A 6,348-nucleotide genomic window follows, 5' to 3' on the forward strand; every position below is an offset into this window, starting at 1 on the left:
TATATTCATGTTCTCATGTTTTCTGAAAACTATTTTACATAAATATTCGGTGTGTTTGTAAAGCTGCTTAATTCTGTGTTGTTTTTTTTTAAAGAAACATTTTATTTTGGTAACATGACATTCTTGGCTCTTACCTGTGACATAACGTTTTTGGTATGTATGCAAACATTTTACCTGGATAATCCCTGGAGATGGAACGTCTCGTTTGCAAGGGTGCCCAGGGTATCAATTAGACACTATAATTACATATCCAAACAAATCACTTCCTATGGACCTTGATAATTAGTGCTGAGAAATATGAACCAATATAATGATGGATTGATCGAATTAACACCAGAAAGGTTTCCAGTACAGATGCATAAACAATAATGTGAATGTAATTTCCTTGATATATTTAGTAAGATAAAATCATAAACAATATACGCAGAACAGAGTTTGCTTATACAGTACCGCATTGTATATTATATATCCATAATGCTCCATAACTACGCATATTTAGTTTGTACTACTAAGTGTATTAGTTACTTGCAATCGGAATGAGCGAATTCAAATTCTTGTTGGGTGCTGACTGAACCCGTATTGCATCCCAAATCGATAAAACATATATATTACCACCTTTTGTGGTGAAGTCAACAATGTCTCTATGGTTAGATTCACCTCTCCGCCAAAGGAATTTGAGATTTTCACCGCCGGCTAAGGGCTGCAAACAGGAGGCAAAATCACTCTCTCCATGCTCATTTGAACAAGAAATCACTTTGCCTTTTCGAATCACTATGTAATAAAATAAGCAAACAAGCGAGCCTAATTCTGCTGATGAGACACTATGTCTTTCGACCTTTCCGGAATTTGCTTGTGTTGAACCAATGCTGCTGAAATTACGCACTCCCACAAGACCCTGTGGTTGATGTGATGTGTAAATAAACAAAGGACAAACATGTGGAAACTGGTCTAGTTATGCTTATGTATTTTAACAACGATATGTGTTACTCTTCTGCCCATGCAACACATTCCTGCGGAGGGAGCTGGTAGGAACGTTGGATTGCTCGGTCAATGGCCAGGGTCAACGGCGGCGTGGTGTATTCCGCAAATATGCCCGACTGTGAGGGCGGGCACAAGCCGGCGTGAGTAGGTTAAACGTTGAGTTTTATAAGGGCACCACGGGGTCACCAGCCCCTCCCCACCCAGCCCCACCCCTCCCACCCAGCCCCACCCCTCCCACCCAGCCCCTCCCCACCCTCTCCAACCAGCCCCTCCCCACCCTCCCCACCCAGCCCCTCCCCACCTTCCCCACCCAGCCCCTCTCCACCCTCCCCTCCCCTCCCACCCCCCACCCAGCCCCACCCCTCCCACCCAGCCCCACCCCATCCTCCCCACCCAGCCCCTCCCCACCCAGCTCCTCCCCACCCTCCCCTCCCCACCCAGCCCCTCCCTCCCTCCCCACCCAGCCCCTCCCTGCACGACGGACGGACACAATAATCCCGTGTGGGCTGGTGTCACCAGGAGGTTCCTACCTAAATGTACATCGTGTACGAGCGCAATTAAGTGGAGTTGGTGTGACCACGTGCCATTGGGGAAGACGTGGCAAGTGTGTCACGCCCGGTACTCTTACGCGTGTCCAGACACGACGCGGTGCTGTTCTCACTGCTCAGTCTCTTGTGACCATGAGCAAATTAATCGCCGAATGTCCAAACCGGTCCAGAGGTTGCTTGTGTGAAACCACAGCGCCTTTTGCACCCCCAGAAGGCCCCGTGGCTAATGTAACCTATGAAAATACGATACATTTACACGTGGAGGGACCGATATGGGAACTAAGTAGGCGTTATTTTGTCCGCTTATTTATTTTGTCTGCTTAAACATAGTAGATGTGTCTGTCATACAAGACTGGCTTCCAAAAGCACACGGTGCATTGACCAGCTCCTGTTTGGATTACAATACCTGGTTCACTGCGCACATCGGCTTTGGTGTCGTCCGTCTGTCGGAGTATGAATACTTTTATCTGTAATCTATAGACCTACACCTATTGCATTTGCTTGTTTTGTGGGTTTGTATAGAGAGTATTGCTTATTAATACATAGTATAACTTGCACGGACACAACACCGACATACAACAGTGAATAAATGTACATCTCGTACTTTGCTATGACAACATCAACTGGAATGAGACAGATCTCGGAAGCTAAGCAGGCTGGAGCCTGGGTTCGTGCTCGGACGAAACGACCATCATACACGCCACGTTTCCGTGGAGGTCAACAGAGAGAACAGCATTGCAAAAAAAACAATATATTGCTGGGCCGTAATTCGAAGCCCCCCCCGCCTTCACAAACCCGCAGTGACCAGCGTGGTGAAGTATGGCAAAATAATGTCCACTGCTCTGGACGGCGTGGGGAGACCCTCATCTTCCAATGGATTGACAAAAGAGACCTGTACATCTTCTTGGTTCTTGGTAAAGTCACGTAGAAGGGAAATAATAAAATAATAAAAACAAAACATAATAAAATAATTCTCACGCGTCTGACGCTGTCTCCCCGACAGACCTGGTCTTCACCTGAGTACGGCTGCTTGCGTTGTGGCCGAAACGTCGTGAGAATTATTTTATTATGTTTTATTTTTATTATTTTATTATTTCCCTTCTACGTGACTTTACCGAAAGAACCAAGAAGATTAATCCCTGCCGTCACGAAAGCTTTTATCTCGAGACTTGTACATATACATGCGCTGTAGTCTACATACGTTTACATACACTGTACTGTCTACCATTTGGTGTCATAATAGGAGACTTGGAGTTTAACCAGAAATAGCACTTGAAAGGTTGTGAAGTCTTGGTTGCTGAATGCTGAAGGCTATGTTGCATTAACATTCCAAACACTACGCGTACGCAGAACGCATCAGAATGAAACGAAAAATTGCATTTATCCAAGAGGGACCTCGTTGAGTTAAGACCTTTCTTTCAGGAGGATCTCGCATTTAGAATCTGAAAATCAGTTCTTGAATTAGCTCCGAACACATGGAGCGAAGCGTCTGACACCATGCCAAATAACACGCAGTATAACCAGAAAACACATCGGAGAGTGATACAGCCCAGCCGCGAAAACCCACGCAGTTGTCAATCGAAAGGCTTTATGCATTATATATGCACACACAGTATGGTGATGTCATCTACCGTGCATGGGATGATGAGTGGATACATGTTATGGTCACGATTCTGCCTTTTGCCATCTGGAAATCACCTTTTGTCTGCATTATTGTTAACTATTGTTTTCAGCTTCCACGCATTATTCTGTCTGATGAGTTTCTTATCATTTACAGAAAGTTGTTATAAATGGTCTATTACAGAGTGGTAGGTGGGAGTGAACTGAAGTACCCAGATAAATCCCATGCATCCAAGGGGATACAACTCAAAGCCCTGCAAAACACAAAACAATCTCTCCTACCAGCAATGGATTTAACTGCCCTCTATTTACAAGACCAGATTTTTCAATGAGCCCATTGTGACCATAAGTCTCCGGGTTAATGTAGCACTGGGTAAAATAGTTAAAAATAAACAGTTCGGGTTCTAGGACAACAATGTAAAACACAATGATAAACAGCAAGCAGACTGGAAGGCTACAATTTAAAATGCAGAGTTAAACATCTTAACAGCAAATATTTTCGAGCGCAACAAATATAAATTCATAACCGAAAATATAGTTACAGAAACACGTTATAGAGTGCTACACAATATATATAAAAAACGCAAACAATAACCAATATAAATCAAAATGCAGAGCAAAACATAACAGAGAGAGAGCCAGGGATCAATATCAAACCCTGAAATATGATTCAAAACGTATTAGCATGTGATTCATCAGAATATAGCCTACAGAGTGGTCACCAGTCGCTCCCACAGGCAGACGTGACATTCTCTGCTGGGCTAAAGGGGTGGCTTGGGTTCAAACCAACAACATTTTGTATGCTGCTGCGGTTTTCCATGGGAGAATATTGATCAGCAAATGGCATTAGGATATTCGAGCATATTACCCTCCCTAGAGACATGTCTCTGATAAATTCAAGACCTAGCATTGCTGTACTTATCATTTATGAAGCTGTGAATCGTATATTCGATGTAATTAATTACATTGGTCGTTTAATTAACCCAGTGTTAAATTTAAGCTATTAAAGTGCCCTGAATATGGATTCTACAGTATTTATACTTTTCTTCTTTTACCATATTTTTCGAATGAGAAGATACACTCCTCCCACCACCCCCTGTATTTAAAGCAAAAGTTGGTGGTGCATGTTAATTTGGAACGTGTTTGTTTTACCAGATTTGGTGTTTAGGGTGCGCCATACTTTCCGGAGCATCTTAAAATCTGGACAAAAAGGTAATGCCGCATCCAGTAATGCATGTTAATGTACTGTGCATCCCTCAGGGCATAGGTCATTGCACTGATAGATGTGGGTCTCCCCATGCCGTGCGGGTCATGGGATGGTTAGTGCTGATTTGCGAAAACGTGGAGCATAGATATTGGAGCTTTGGAACAGTAAAACTAAATTAGTTGCTACCCTGCCTTCTGCTGATCACCACCTCGCCCTGAAGCAGCTTAGAACACCTGGTATTGTGCTTGGATGGGCCATAACCATGTAAAAATGCATCGTGTTGGAAGACAATGCTTAGAGTATATTAATAATTGAGTTTTTTGAATACCAGGGTCACCCACATGGTGGGTTTTCGCCGGGCATTCCGACATCCTTCCAAAATGGATTCTTGAACAAGAAGAAACTAGTGTGCATCGTCAGCGACCCCCAGTGGGATGGCTTGTCAACTGCTAAACGAGGTGTATGTGCACAAATACATGCACGAATATGTACGTGTACATTGCGCACTGACCAGCCGAGTGAAGTATGTACGGTCAAATAATCCCCATGATCCACATGGCGTGGGGAAGCTCTCATCCAGCAGTGGATTGATAAAATAGCTGTGAATATACATGTAAGTGTATGTAAATAAGGTGTGTGGATACACTATATATGGTTGTCACGTTGGGTATACTGGGTCCCGTCATAGAAACATGGAACTTCCACAACGGGTTCAATGTCACCAACGCTGATAAACACCACACAACGCTCTTTTGAGTTAGGACACCCTGGATTTTCATTAATCTATTATACAAATATCAAATACGTTCACAATATTTATAATAAAGGTTTTTGGGTTAGATCGCGTAAGTATAAACGTTCCATAACCCACCACCACACGACACAGCCAGTAAGCTTTGTCACGTAAACAACGCGCTAATTAGTAACTAGTTACTAACTAGTTACTAACGAATTATTTGGCGCGTAGTTACTAGTAATTACTAGTAATTACTAGTATTACTAGTAATTACTAGTAACTTCCCCACGCCACATCGTCAGCGACGCCCAGTGGGATACTAGTAACTAATTAGTAACTAGTAATTAATTAGTAACTAGTAACTAATTGGCGCATTGTTTACGTGACAAACCTTACTGGCTGTGTCGGGTGGTGGAAGGGTTACAACACATTGATACTTACGTGATCTAACCCAAAAACCATTATTATGAATAATATTGGTCGCGAAAGCCTACGTGTTAAACGTACACAATACTATACAGGGTATACACAACACGGTATGTTAGTTCATGCCATGGGCAGTCTCACGTCTTCCCCATATTTGAATAGAACATTTGATAGACTGATGTAATAAATACCTCACAATCTGCACTGCGTCAAACGCCACTGCATAATAAGACGCTGATGCACGGGTCAGAGTTGAAATCTTCCACATTCATGCACGTTTTTTCATTCCAATGCTGGGTGACGGCCACCTCCAGCTGTGTGGTTCGTGAAGGGCATCTTCAGATGATAAACACTTGGTGGCGTCCACTTTAAAGCACCTATCGCCACCTCGCATTGACCAGCCCCATGCATCCTGTATTGGATTGATAGATGGCTGATTATTTTCCGATATTTTCACTTCCATGTATGGAGCGATTCACACTGATTCTATTAATTTGTCAATAAACTGATTCAAGACAATTTTTCGATTTTAGTTCCCGTTAAGATTGTCTCCTAACATGAGAATCTATTTTTTTTTTATATAACTAAATGTTTACACTCACGACAATATCGTAATGCAGAAATAATAGCTCTGATTTGCATTGCTACCTGCCTCCCTACAGACTATCTTAATAAAATGAAAAGGTGCAGCCACGATATTTTTTGCTCAATCCACTTCTGGTGGAATAACCTCCACCACTAGGGGGAGCTCTAGAAAGCCCCCTCTTGAATATAGAGGGCAATTTGGCCTACTCTTCCACGCTGGCCAGATGTCTTGGAAGAGGTGGGAT

Source organism: Lampetra planeri, chromosome 1, assembly GCF_965212315.1.
Source record: "Lampetra planeri chromosome 1, kcLamPlan1.2.h2, whole genome shotgun sequence".
Classification (NCBI taxonomy): domain Eukaryota; kingdom Metazoa; phylum Chordata; class Hyperoartia; order Petromyzontiformes; family Petromyzontidae; genus Lampetra; species Lampetra planeri.